This window comes from Bos grunniens, chromosome 2 (assembly GCF_055505025.1).
Source record: "Bos grunniens cultivar Pamir isolate PY7600 chromosome 2, Bosgru_T2T1.0, whole genome shotgun sequence".
Lineage (NCBI taxonomy): Eukaryota > Metazoa > Chordata > Mammalia > Artiodactyla > Bovidae > Bos > Bos grunniens.
Window position 1 is genome coordinate 42,078,487 of NC_141166.1, and position 15,412 is coordinate 42,093,898.

At 39.9% G+C, this 15,412-nt stretch overlaps 1 protein-coding gene and 1 pseudogene across 9 annotated transcripts in view; both read right to left on the reverse strand.

Annotated features, from left to right (window-relative positions):
• The window catches only part of ADAM23 (ADAM metallopeptidase domain 23), a 191,833-nt gene that overhangs the window by 156,289 nt on the left and 20,132 nt on the right, over positions 1-15,412 (reverse strand). The window lies entirely within an intron of this gene.
• Positions 7,503-8,074, reverse strand: LOC147377968 (small nuclear ribonucleoprotein Sm D1 pseudogene; annotated as a pseudogene). Its single transcript, XR_015143303.1, has one exon. The product of XR_015143303.1 is annotated as a small nuclear ribonucleoprotein Sm D1 pseudogene (transcript).

A 15,412-nucleotide genomic window follows, 5' to 3' on the forward strand; every position in this document is an offset into this window, starting at 1 on the left:
TCCAGTGTTCTTGCCTGGAGAATCCCAGGGACGGTGGAGCCTGGTGGGCTGCCGTCTATGGGGTCACACAGAGTCAGACACAACTGACGTGACTTAGCAGCAGCAGCAGGCTTCAAAAGTCACGTTATTAAATTGTGTTCCGGGACACAGGCTCACAACTGTCGTGTATCATAATATTACTCAAAACTAGTAACATGGGCACTACACATACCTTACTCAAAGTTAGACGTAGAAAAGCTAATATTGATGTGACTTCATCTTCTTTAACATTCAACTTCGATAGAATTCTTCAAAATGCCAACCACACAGCCTGTAGTCACACAATTTTTAAAACTAGCATTTAGAATACTGACTGCTATGCAGAATATTCTGATTATTTTAGAAAGCAAATGATCGCTCTCCCTATGTCTCCAGAATGTTTTAGGTTCACTAAAGCTCACTTTTATTTCCAAATGAGAACCTATAATTACATGGAACCTTGAAGACATACAAAAATAAAAATAGTACTTTGGAACACATCTATTTCCTCAGATTAAATGTGACCTCCTTGGCTTCTACATCACACATGAAATCATTTACCCATTCAACAAATAATTATCGTATCTACCATGTTTCAACCTGAAGCTCCGGTTTCCTTGCGTTTATATTTTAGAATGTGTTGAGGGGCAATGGGGAGAAATTGAATCAACTGATAAATGCAAAACACACTAGATGGTGATAAATGCTATAGGTAAAAGGAATAAAGGAAGTAAGAGGCAAAGGGAGTGTAGAGTATGAAGAAGTGACAGTATTAAATAAAGTGGACAGAGAGAACTCTTTGAAAAGGTGCAAAGAGCATTTGAGCAAAGAGTGGGAGGTGAAGGAACAAACCACAAGGATATCTGCAGAAAGAATTCCCGGCGGGGAGAACAGTGGTTGCAAAAGTTCTGAGGCAGGAACATAGCGGATATGTTAAAGAACTGCAATAAAGCCAGTTTGGATCAAGCAGGGTGTTGTAGGCATTGAAGTTAAAGAAGCAACTGAAGTTAGAGAAGTTCAGCTATCTAGGATCTTGTGAGTCCTCTGCGTTTTACTCATAATGAAACGGGAAGTCACTGAGGATTTTGAGCCAAGGAGCCTGCCTTCCACTTTTCAAAATTCACTAAGGCTGTTGCATTGACAAAAGACTAAAGGTGAGGGGACAGGGGAGAAAGCAGAAAGTCCAGTTAAGAGGCTGTTGTAATAATCCAGGCAGGAGTTGATGATGGGTTTAACATGGGTAGTAACAGTGGAGTTGAGACGTTGTCGGATTCTGGGTAGCTAGTGCAAGCAGAGTCAACAAGAGTTACTTACAGATCAGATATGTATTATAAACGAAATAAGGGGACCAAGAAATTTTGGCCTAAATAACCAGAAGGAGTGAGCAATGTATTGAAATGGGGAATGCTACAGAAGGAAAAAGTGGTAGTGAGAACTCAGAATGTCTATTTGAAATCTATTAAGTTTGACATGCTCATTGTATATATAAGCTGCTAAGTCGCTTCAGTCGTGTCCGACTCTGTGCTACCCCATAGACAGCAGCCCACCAGGCTCCTCTGTCCATGGGATTCTCCAGGCAAGAACACTGGAGTGGGTTGCCATTTCCTACTCCAATGCATGAAAGTGAAAAGTTAAAGTGAAGTTGCTCAGTCGTGTCCGACTCCTAGCGACCCCATGGACTGCAGCCCACCAGGCTCCTCCGTCCATGGGATTTTCCAGGCAAGAGTACTGGAGTGGGGTGCCATTGCCTTCTCCAGTATATATAAGCAGAGATGTGGAATTAGCAGTTAGATATAAGCATATAGATATATCTTTTCATTAACATTTACTGAGTGATAATCAAATGAACAATTGAGCATATGAATGAATGAATGAATGTTGGGGATACAAAAATATTTCAGTTTAAGAAGTAATAAGAGTACCATTCAGCAGATAACTTACCATCTAAAGTAATTTGGGCTTGAATGAGAAAGCTAAGATAACTGGGGATAAGGGGATGGGGAGAAGGGGACTACAGAAGTCAGTACAAAGCAACTCACTCACTGGGTTTTACAATAATATTTTCTGTTACAACAGTACCACTCTGGAATCCAAGTGGTATATAACACACTACAAATTCCCCCAAAAGAATTTAAGTCCAAGAGCATCATTTTCATATGTCTTGTGTAAATATATGTGCGTGTGTTAAAATTACAAAAGAATGATTAGCAAATGAGTATGTTAGTTCTTTAACAAACCAAATAAGTTGAAAGTATTAACGTATCTGTATTAAGTATTCCAAAGAAACAATACAATGTTTATCTTTGATTTTCCAAAAGTCCACCTCCATATTCTGAAAGTGGTCCTATCTTAATTACTTTTACTATTTCAAACTGGTCACTGCTTTTAGAAGTACACTGTCATATATCTCATTTTAGGAATTTTTTAAGGTATACACCTTGTGATTTTAACCTACTAACTGTATCTACAATCTTAGGGGCCTAATTATTTTTTTTTTACTTGACTTTTCTTCTCTTTATTAACAAGAAACTTTTAGTCCATTTTTTTCAATTGTTATGTCCCTGGAGAATTAAAATGCACAACCTCTAAATATTTCTCTTTTTTACTTTAATTTTTTAACCACTTTTTAAAATCACAGTATAGTTAATTTACAATGTTGTGTTAACTTCTGGTGTACAGCAAAGTGATTCATATCTATATATGTATATATCCATTTTCAGATTATTTTCCATTATAGGTTATCAAGACACTGTATATAGTACCTTGTGCTATACAGTAGATCCTTGTCGTTTATCTATTTTATACAAAGTAGTGAAAGTGAAAGTTGCTTAGTCGTGTCCAACTCTTTGCAACCATGGGATATACCGTCCACGGAATTCTCCAGGCCAGAATACTGAAGTGGGTAGCCTTTCCTTTCTCCAGGGATACACAGTAGTATGTATATGTTAATCCCAAACTCCTAATCTCTCTCTCCCTCCCCACCCCCACACTATACCCTCTGGTAACCATAAATTCATTTTCTAAGTCTGTGAGTCTATTTCTGTTTTGTAAATAAGTTCATTTATATCATTTTTTTAGATTCCACATATAAGTGATATCATATGGTACTTGTCTTCCTCCATCTGACTTACTTCACTTAATATGATAATCTCTAGGTCCATCCATGTTGCTGCAAATGGCATTATTTCACTCTTTTTTATAGTTAATATTCCGTTGTGTATATATCCCACATCTTCTTTATCCATTCATCCATCAATGAACACTTAGGTTGCTTCCATATCCTGGCTATTGCAAATAGTGCTGCTATGGAACTGATTGGACTGCATGGATCTTTTTTTTCTATTTTTTTAAATTGGAGTATAATTGCTTTACAATGTTGTATTAGTCTTTGCTGTACAATGAAGTAAATCAGCTAAATGTATTCAAATCCCTCCCTCTTGAGCCTCCCCCCAATACCCCTCCATCCCATCCCCTTAGGTTATCACAGAGCACCGAGCTGAGCTCCTTGTGCTTTACAGCCCATTTGGGATGCATGTATCTTTTTGAATTATAATTTTCTCAGGATATATGCCCAGAATGGAACTGCAGGATCATATGGTGACTATTTTTAGTTTCTTAAGGAACCTTCATACTGTTCTTCACAGTGGCTGCACCAATTTACCTTTAGGGGCTTAATCTTAAATTGCAAGAAATTAAAGTATATCCCACACCCTACTAAATAATGTGGGTTTCTGAAAGTCTCTAAGCAATTTTAATTAAAGTTCACATTGCATCTAGGAGTGAAGAGACTTGAGATCATCGTACAAATGTCTTTATTCCCACATCTGTTCCTGACTGCTACTTAAGTTAGCAAATGATAGGAAGGAGGCTTTTCTTCAATATATTAGTACATTTTAAAATCAAAATGCTTATTCTATTTCAATAATGCCAAAGAATAAGAAGCAAAGCAATTTTTACAATTTTATTTTTTTCAATTATAGCTACTTCAAGTGATTTTTTTTTTTACCTGAAATAAGTAAATAACTGTATCAGGGCAGTATTTAATTAGTCACAACTAGAAAAGCAGAGACATTACTTTGCCAACAAAGGTCCATCAAGGCTATGGTTTTTCCTGTGGTCATGTATGGATGTGAGAGTTGGACTGTGAAGAAAGCTGAGCACTGAAGAATTGATGCTTTTGAACTGTGGTGTTGGAGAAGACTCTTGAGAGTCCCTTGGACTGCAAGGAGATCCAACCAGTCCATTCTGAAGGAGATCAGTCCTGGGTGTTCTTTGGAAGGAATGATGCTAAAGCTGAGAAACTCCAGTACTTGGGCCACCTCATTGGAAAAGACTCTGATGCTGGGAGGGATTGGGGGCAGGAGGAGAAGGGGACAACAGAGGATGAGATGGCTGGATGGCATCACTGACTCGATGGATGTGAGTCTTGAGTGAACTCCAGGAGATGGTGATGGACAGGGAGGCCTGGCACGCTGCCGATTCATGGGGTTGCGAAGAATTGGACACAACTGAGCAACTGAACTGAACTGAACAAGGACACAATGTTAGCGCTACCTGATAAACAATCCAAAATAAAAACTGCTTATAGAATATGAAATTTTCCCCAAAACAGGACTATAATACATTTAGCACTTTCATTTTAGCCCCCAAAGAAGTCATTTAAATTTATTTCAAACTCTTCTTTGCCTTCCAAACCAGTTAACACTAAATTAGCCAGTTTCCTCACAAAATAACACTTAAAGAATCCGCAAGAATGTTGAAGTACTTGCAACTGGGCAGCAAAACTAAGTCTCCCAGCTCAATGAGCAATCAGATTTATGTAGGAACAGTATATATGTAAAGGGACAGAGGGCTTCCCTGATAGCTCAGTTGGTAAAGAATCTGCCTGCAGGAGGCCCCGGTTCGATTCCTGGGTTGGGAAGATCCACTGGAGAAGGGATAGGCTATTCCCTCCAATATTCTTAGGCTTCCCTTGTGACTCAGTTGGTAAAGAATCTGCCTGCAATGCAGGAAACCTGAGTTCAGTCCCTGGGTTGCAAAGATCCTCTGGAGCAAGGTAAAGGTTACCCAACTGGCCTGGAGAATTCCATGGACTGTATAGTCCATGGGGTCACAAAGAGTCGGACACAACTGAGCGACTTTCACTTTTAAAGGGACAGAAAGATAATAATTCCCATTTTCTTAACCTGTAGGTGTACAAGTTCTATTACAGGGTCTGCCAACCTTAGCACTACTGACATTTTAGGCTACATACATCTTTGATGTGAAGTCGGGGGAGGGGCTATCCCGTGCATTGTGGTATGTTTGGCAGCCTCCTTGGTCTCTACCCAGGAGATGCCAGTAGCATCCCATCCCCATAGGACATCCAAAAATATCTCCAGACACTGTTAAATGTCCCTCAGGGAATACAAAACTGGTCCTGGTTGAGAACCCCTGATATGTATGTTTAGGAGAAATGTGAGTTTACATATTGCTCTACATGGGCTGCCTTTACATAAAATTTAACTTTAATTTCAAAGCTCATTTTCAACTGAAACCCCTGGAACAAAACAGCACGAAGCAACTGATACCAACAGAAAAGGGGAGTTTGGCTCTTTCAAAAGTAAAGGTTATCCACCCGGTAAGAAACAAATTCTTAAAACCTTATACCCATAAAAATCCTCCAAATTAAACTTTAGGTCTAAATCTGTTAAGTGAGCTCACATGTATTCTTCAAAAGCAATGAAGAAAGAAATACTGCAACTATCTATACAGTCCAGAAATGTGATCTTTTAAAAGGATGCTTAATGTGGTTTTTTTTTTCTTCCAAAGTGGCAGCTTATTATTATCTTTTGAAATGTCATTTGGTGACTCAAAAGAAAACAACTGTAATTTAAACAGCAAGAAATGAAGGGGAATAAGTCTGTATGTGGCCTCTGTTTGGAAGTTACTAAGCTGTCTTTCCATGATTAATGTAATATGCTTTCTCCAGGGGTATAAAACCTCAGGTTTCAAAATATGATTTATATGCTGGTAGCTCCCACATTTCCATCCCACCCCGGGCTGCCCTTGAGACGAAGGCCAACTCACCCATCAACATATCCCAATGATGACCAACTGTCTCAATGATGACCAACTGTCCGCCTGAAGAGGGGAGTTTCCATTTCCTCCTAGCCTTCTTTCCCCCTGAGCCTTTCCTGTATTGAGAAATAGGAGCCTATTCCCATAGGTGTTGCTAGTGTTAAAGAACCTGCCTGCCAATGCAAGAGATGTAAGGGACATAGGTTCAATTCCTGCGTCAGGAAGATCCTCTGGAGAAGGAAATGGCAACCCACTCCAGCATTCTTACCTAGAAAATCCACAAACTGAGGAGCCTGGCAGGTGTAGTCCATGGGGTTGCAAAGAGTCAGCCACTATTGAGCACACATCAAATACCCAAAACTATGAACTACTCCCCAGGAAAAAGGCTGACAGTCATCCTTGACCCCATTCCTATTACTGCTATAACAAATTTCCATAATTTTGTAACTTGCTGTTGCTGTTCAGTCGCTAGGTCATGTCTGACTCTGCTGTGACCCCATGGACTGTAGCCCACTGTCCATGGGATTTCCCAGGCAAGAATACTGGAGTGGGTTGCCATTTCCTTCTCCAGAGGATCTTCCTGACACAGGGATCAAACCCACATCTCCTGTATTGGCAGGTGGATTCTTTACTACTGAGCCACCTGAGAAGCCCAATTTTGTGACTTAAGACAACACAAATAACTACCTTACACTTCTGGAAATCCGAAGTCCAAAATCGAAGTCTAGAGCTTAAAGTTAAGGTGTCAGCAGGGCAGTTTCTCCTGGAAGCTCTGGAAGAAAATCTGTTTCCTTACCTTTCTGGCTTCTAGAAGCTACCTTGGCTTGTGGACTGTATATGAATACTAAAGAAGTCTATTCTAGCAGACCCAACCTGCCTGATCGACCAGATACAGAAATGTTTACACATGGGAGCAACTTCGTGGACGGGGGGCTCTGAAAGGCTGAATAAGCAGCAGTAATTCATCAGGAAGTTGAAGTCTTAGAAGTGGAAGCCCTCCTTCCAGGAACGTCTGCCCAAGAGGCAGAGCTCATAGCCTTTAAGAGAACCCTGTACCTTAGGGCTAAATAAAAGATAACCACTTACACTGATTCTAAGTATGCCTTCTCTACTGTGCACACACAAGGAGCCACACAGAAGGCGAATCTACTAACATCTGGAAGAAAAAAAACATATGGAGAAGATATTGGTCTTACTAGACTATTATAATGATGTTAGGAGTAATCATACTGTATTGCCCAGGGCCACCAAAAGACTGATGTTATACAGCTAACGGAAATAATTTGCCTGATCAGGTCACAAAACAGGCAGCCAGAACCAAAAAACCAGATCCTAAGGCCTTAGCACTCATCCCGAGAGCGGACCTATCCCTCTTTAAGTCTCAGTATTCAGATATGGATCTAGAGAAAGCAGATGAAGGAAGATTTCTTTTTTTGTTGTTGTTACATTTATGTTTATTAAAAACTGCTACAAACAAACAAAGCCTGTACAAAAAACTTGAACATTCTTCCCTGTGAAACAGTAAGCTCCAGCAACATTATCGCTTAGGACTTCACATTTCTCTGCCTTGGCCTTAATCTTCCTCTGTCACGTATCCGTCTTCCTGCCCCACTACTTTGAGATAGTAGTCTTGAGAGACATTATCGCCTAGGACCCCCTCTGCCTCTGCCTCGGCCTCGGCCACGTCCTCTTCCTCGGCCTCGGCCTCTTCCTGCATCAGCTTCCCTTTTCTTAGACTTCACCTTTGGTTCCACATCCACGAGTAGTGTATCCAGAGGTAAGCTGTCTGGCAGAATAAAATACCGAATGTTATTTCCTCGAATACTCAGTGTTTCCAGCTGTACAGGTTCTCTGTTCTTCAGGGTCATTTTCACTGCTTTAAGGTGTGTGTTCATACTGACATCTACACCTGTGATTGTTCCGTGGACTTGTGTTCCATTCTTTAATTCAATGGTTACAGTTTTGTGACTCAATTTCATCAAAAATGAAATCAAAAAAGTCCATCCCTGACTTGAAACATTCCAGAATTGGGTTACATTATTTCTTAATAAACCTCTGCAGCTTCTAAGTACTCTTTTCCCGGCTCTGCATGCTCACAAGCTTCATCCTAGAGGCGCCGTCACCCTTTCGGCCCGATAGGACACGAAATCCGACCACCGAGAGCCGAGGTTGGGCGTATGAATGGCCGGATACACTTATTCTCGGGGCTCCGACGTAAAGACCGCGCCAAGCGCAGGGAGGCACGGCCTGAAGGAAGATTTCATGATGAACCTTAAGACTTAGATGATCGGTACCAAACAACCAAAGAAGACTGGATTTATAACAAGGACTAATGCTTATACCTGAGCAGTTAATGAAAAGAGTTATGACTTAACTACATTAAGGAAACCATTATGGCAGTGACTTACCCATCACTGGCTACAATTTACTGCTGGTCGACAAACACAAAGGACCAACCAAAAGGTAACACAATTGTCTGACCTGGTCAGAAACAATCCAAAAACCAAGCCACCCCAACAATAAAAGAGGTGTAAAACCAAGGCAAAGAACCAGGCACTGACTGGCAAATTGACTTTACTGCTATGCCAAAAGCCATGGAAAATTACAGACATTTTCTGATATTTGTAGACACCTTCACGGGTCTTATAAAATTTTGTACATATTGTCTGCCTTATCTACTTAAAAAGGTCTCCCCACTAGCATGATAATTGCCCAAGATGTAAGAGTTCAAGGTGGGACTCAAGAATACTTACAATTAAGTACAAAATAATTTCATTCTTCTCATAAAAATCCACACCCCTAATCAGCAGGAAGCAGCTAGAGCAGTCGGCACATGATTTCCCTCAAGCCTGAGGAATGTATAAAGAAAAAGGGGGAAATTGAAACAGCACTGACGACCTTAAACTGGCTTTGCTTTCTTGAAGCAAGTGGCCGATTATTCAAACCTGGAGTTATTTTACAGACAGAAATGCTGCCACTAGAGCCCTTTTTGAAGGGAGAAGTTCTTCAGCAAGGAAACCTGGCTTCCAGAGAGGACTGTTTTGAGACCAGGCAATCAGCTTCTGCCAAGTCTGCCCTTAAATTTTGCCCTGAACCCTGGATGGGATATACAGATTTGAGTCCTGTCTCCTGTCTCCTTGCTGGATGACCTCAAAATAAAGTTGTTTGTTTACTCCAAAGCCAGAGCCATAGCACTAGCTTCTGAGCACATCAGTCAGCCAGCTCAGTAATAATCCTTCCTCGCATCTCTCCAACCTCTGCTTCTGTGATGATACGGACCTGTGATGACACTGCCCACTGAAATATTCAAGGACACACTCCCCATCTTTACCTTGATCACATTTACAAGGTCTACTTGCCATGTGCAATATTGTGATTTATAAGAAATATATGAATTTGGTCACATGATCAAAAATTTATACATATATTTTCATCCACGGTTCCTGGTTCACAGCTCCCCAAACCCTGGGAATTTCCTGGGCAGTAAGAGCAATAGGAGCATCTTTTGTCATCACAGTTGGTCTCTGTCACTAGTTTTTGAAAGTATTTCAGAGCCATAAAGGTGTCCTGTTATTCGTAACAAGCCCTTTTTCACCACAACTAGGTTTTTGCTATTGAGATGACTCTTGGAAAGCATCTAAGGATGGGGGCTGGTTGCCAGGGGAACCAATCCTGAATAGAGAATTGGAACTTTTAGTTCCACCCTCTGACCTCCGGGAAAGGGAGAGAAGCTGGAGGTTCAGTGGCCAATGATTTCATCAATCATTCCTATGCAATGAAGTGTTCTTAAAAACAACAAAAAAGGAGATTAAGAGAACTTCTGGTTTGGTGAACACATGGAGATTCGGAGAGAGTGGTGGCTAGGAGAGAGCATGGAGGCCCCACGCCCTTTCCTCGTACTTTGCCTTCCGCATCTCTTCCACCTGGCTGTTTCTGTGTTATCTCCTTTTATAATAAACCAACGATCTAGCAAGCAAAATGTTTCTCTGAGCTCTGAGCTGCTGTAAGCAAATTAATCAAACCTAAGGAGGTCATGGGCACCTCTAATTTACAGCCAGTCGCTCAGAAGTACAGGTGATAACCAATGCTTGCAACTGGCATCTGAAATGAGGGTGATTTTATTTACCTATCTCCAGGTAAATAATGTCAGAAATGAATTGCAGTATCATATACATTTTTGTGTCCTGAGAATTCCTTGCTGCTATGGGAAACCCTCTCCACATGTTAGAATTTAGTGATCAGAGCCACCGTTTACCACCACATATGGTAACATACTCAGTTTCTGGGGATTAGGACGTGGACATCTTTGGAAGGTTATCATTCTAGCAAGACTTTTCTAGCTCACCCAGCCCTACATCAACAGTCTGAAGTCTTCACCACTAAATATATCTCTAATCAACTTTTGTTGTTGTTGTTCAGTCACTAAGTCGTGGGTCTTGGCAACCTTTGCAACCTTGGCAACCTCTTCACAACGCCATGGACTGCAGCACCCCAGGCTTCTGTCCCTTATCACCTCCCGGAGTTTGCCCAAGTTCGTGATGCCATCCAACCATTTCATCCTCTGTCACCCTCTTCTCCTTCTGCCTTCAATCTTTCCCAGCATCAGGGTCTTTTCCAGTGAGTCAGCTGTTCCATCAGGTGGCCAAAGTATTGGAGCTTCAGCTTCAGCATCAGTCCTTCCAAAGAGTATTCAGGGTTGATTTCCTTTAAGATTGACTGGTTTGATCTCCTTGCTTTCCAAGGGACCCTCAAGAGTCTTCTCTAGCACCATAGTTCAGAAGCAACAATTCTTCAGCTCTCTGCCTTCTTTGAACTACTTTCTTTTAATTCCTCTGCTACCATCTTTGTGCAGGGCCACATAGACTCTGCCCTGGACAACTGTGAGCACCTCCTAACTGATCCCCTTCCTACAACTCTTATCCCTCTACAGCCATCTATAAATTGCCAGAAGGATCTTCTTAAAATATAAGTCAGATAATGTTATTTCCTTGTTTAAAACCCATCAGTGGTTAGCCATTTAAACCAGAACAAAATTCTAATAGGCACTTCATCTTCTGGTCCCTTCTCACCTTTAAAAAATAATGGAGAAGAAAAAATGCAATGTTTTTCCTCCACAACATTTCTCTCCATCCCTTCCCATCAGCCTTCCAAAGCCTTGTATGCTGAGCAGCAGCTGTTAGCAGCTCATCAAAGGAAGGTACATGTAGTTGAGCTGACCTTCGTGGTTCTCCCCAGAGGCAGAAGACAGCAACTTACCACATAACTCTAAACCTATGCCCTCCCTCTCCAAGTCTGTTTTAACTGTACATTCCTGCTAACGCTACCAGAAAATCTGAAATGTAAGAAATAAAAACCAAGAGGTAGAGGAAAGAAAGGAAGAAGCACAGCACAGTGTGATAGAGTCTTCACATTTCATAACAGGCAGACAAAAGATAATGTCTTTTGATGGGTCTAAAAATAGTGCAGAGATAAATTATTTAACATTAAGAGAACTAAAAATAAAAATTTAACAGCCCTTGGGGAATTATGGGAGAGAAACTTTCCATTTCATTTTTTTTAATGAACTCTGAATTCTTAGACTAAATAAATACAGTAGAGCCGTTACTAACTTTGCACAAATATTTACATAAATTTTGCCCATGAGGGCGGGCATGTTTATATATGTAAATGGGCCATCAGTTTTTCACCTATTGCAACATTTTTTTCCTCTGATTTCCAGCACTGCTCTTTGGAATTCCCCTACTAGAAACTGTCCCACCAAGGACTTCTTGCTGATAAATCAAAGGGCATTGTGACCTCACTCGAAGTCTCTTTGTGGAAAATTGTTCCTTAGGCCCTCTTCTGCCTCCATTTTCAAAAGTTCTTCCTTCCTGAATTGCCAACTACTTCTGGAGCCAGCTATTTTCACACTTTCAAACAATGACTCCACATTTTATAATTCCTTGTCTTTTTCCAACATGCCAGAAACTCAGGAAGCAACTACTCCACAAACACAGACCTTGTCTGGAATAATGAACAATCCCTAACTCAACCACCAATCCCGGTATTTCATTACCTCTTAGGAATACCCAGTCACCTCTCAATGAAGAATACTTTACAGAATTTTAGAACTGATAAAGGACTGCAGAGAACAAACACACCCACATCAAAAAAGCCTGCGATATAAAAAACCTCTGGTCTCCATACAGAACTACTAACTCAAAATGTTTTCAACAACTTACCCCAGAAAGTTCCAGTGCACACAAAAGTTTGAGATTCCTCATCTAACCCAATCTCCTTATTTTTGAAATGAAGAAAGTCAAGTCCAGAGAGGTAAGTGAACTGTCCAAAACTGCCCACCTGATATGCAACCAATTCATTATTCTACTCATACATATTCTGGTATCCCTTTTAAAGAAACCTGGGAGATAAAACATGCATTAGAAAGAAACTATCTCAACATCATAAAGGCTACACAAGAAAAATCCACAGCTAACATCATACTTTATGGAAGCTTTTTCTCTAAGATCAGGAATAAGACAAACATGCCACTTTTTGCCACTTCTATTCAACACAGTACTGGAATTCCTAGCCAGAACACTTAGACAAGAAAAAGGAACAAATTTCATTGCCTTTCATGAAAACTAAAGGGATAGGCTAGAAAACTAAGTGGAAAAGATATAAAATTACCTCTGTTTGTAGATCATCAGTTCAGTTCAGTCACTCAGTCGTGTCTCCAAAGAAGACATACAGATGGCTAACAAACATATGAAAAGATGCTCAACATCACTCATTATCAGAGAAATACAAATCAAAACCACAATGGGGTACCATCTCACGCCAGTCAGAATGGCTGCCATCAAAAAGTCTACAAAGAGTAAATGCTGGAAAGGGTGTAGAGAAAAGAGAACCCCCTTACACTGTTGGTAGGAATGCAAACTAGCACAACCACTATGGCGAAGAGTGCGGAGATTCCTTAAAAAACTGGAAAAAGAATGGCCATATGACCCAGCAATCCCACTGCTGGACATACAAACCAAGAAAACCAGAATTGAAAGAGGCACGTGTACCCCAATGTTCATTGCAACACTGTTTACAGTGGCCAGGACACGGAAGCAACCTAGATGTCCATTGGCAGACAAATGGATAAGAAAGCCGTGGTACACATACACAATGGAGTATTACTCAGCTATAAAAAAAGAACGCATTTGAGTCAGTTCTAATGAGGTGGAGGAAACTGGAGCCTATTATACAGAGTGAAGTAAGTCAGAAAGAAAAACACCAATACCGTATATTAACGCATATATGTGGAATTTAGAAAGATGATAACAACAACCCTATGTGCAAGACAACAAAAGAGACACAGATGTAAAGAACAGACTTTTGGACTCTGTGGGAGAAGGCAAGGGTGGGATGATTTGAGAGAATAGCATTGAACCAAATGTGAAATAGATGACCAGTCCAAGTTCAATGCATGAAACAGGGTACTCAAAGCCTGTGCACTGGGACAAACCAGAGGGATGGGATGGGAAGGGAGGCAGGAGTGGGGTTCAGGATGGGGGACACATGTACACCCATGGCTGATTCATGTCAACGTATGGCAAAAACCACCACAATATTGTAAAGTAATTAGCCTCCAATTAAAATAAATAAATTAAAAAATAATAAAGAACGAAAAAACCCTACTAGAACTAATTAATGAATTCAGCAAAGTTAAAGAATACAAAATCAACGCACAAACTTAGTTTAATTTTTATAAATTAACAATGCAAAATCTTAAAAGGAAACTAAGTGAACAATTCTATTTACAATAGTATCAAAAAGAATAAGTACTTAGGAATAAACTTAACCAAGCAGGTGAAAGACTTGGACTCTGAACACTACAACACTGATAAAAAAAAGAAACTAAACAAAACCCAAATAAATAGAAAGACATCTCATATTCATGGATTGGAAAACATAATACTGTTGAGATAGCAATACTACCCAAAGCAATTTACAGATTCAGTGCAATTCTTATTAAAATTCCAATGATAGTTTTTGCACAAATTAAAAAACCTATCCTAAAATTCATATGGAATTTCAAGGACCCTGAACAGTCAAAGCAGTCTTGAAAAAGAACAAAGCTGAAAGTCTCATAGTTCCTGAGATAATGAAGGACAAGGAAGCCTGGCATGCTGCAATTCATGGGGTCGCAAGGAGTTGGACACAATTTAGCAACTGAACAGCAACAACAGTAATCAAAACAATATGATCCTGATAGAAAGAGAGACATGTAGACCAATGGACTGAAGAGCCCAGAAATAAATTCTTGTCAAATGACTTTCAATGAGGATGCCAAGGCCATTCAATGGGGGAAAAGACAGTCTTTTAAATAAGTGGTGATGGGGGAAAAAAACAAACTTAATAACCACATGCAAAACACTGAAGCTGGATCCTTAACTTGCACCATATACAGAAATTATTTAAAAATGAATTGAACACTTAACCATAAGCCATAAAACTCTTAGAAGAAAATACAGGGGTAAAGCTTAATGACATTGGGTTTTGCAATGGTTTCTTGGCTATGAAACCAAAAGCACAGGCAACAAGAGAAAATATAGAAAAGTGAACTTCATTAAAATTAAGAACTAAATTTTAAAAAGTAAAAAAATCAGCTCATAGAATAAAAGAAAAATATGTCTGGTAGCGATTGATACCCAGAATATGTAAAGAACTCTTACAACTCAACTAAAAAACAAACAACTCAATTTTAAAATAGGCAAAGGAATGAACAGTCATGTCACCAAGAAAAATATACAAATGGTCAATAAGCAAACGAAAAGGTGTTCAATATTACTAACCATCAGAAAAATGTAAATCAAAACCATAATAAGATTCTATTTCACACAAATTAGGATGGCTGTTATTAAAACAACAACAATAGAAAACAAGTTTTGATGTGGACGTGGAGAAACTGGAATACTCGTGAATTGCTGGTGGGAATGTAAATAATGAAGCTGCTTTGGAAAATGTTATAGTAATTCCTCAAAAAATTAAAAACAGAACTACCATATGACCTAGAAATTCCACTTCTGGGTATACACCCAAAAGAACTGAACACAGAGACTCAGATATTTCTGTATCCATGTTCACAGCTGCATTATTCACATTAGCCAAAGGTAGAACAGTCTAAGTATCTTTCAGCAAATTAATGAATAAACAAAATGTGGTGTGTGTGTGTGTGTATGAAAAAAGTGAAAGTGTTAGTCACTCAGTCATATACAATTCTTTGCAACCCCATGGACTATAGCCCACAAGGCTCCTACACCCATGGAATTCTCCAGACAAGAATACTGGAGTGGGTAGCCATTCT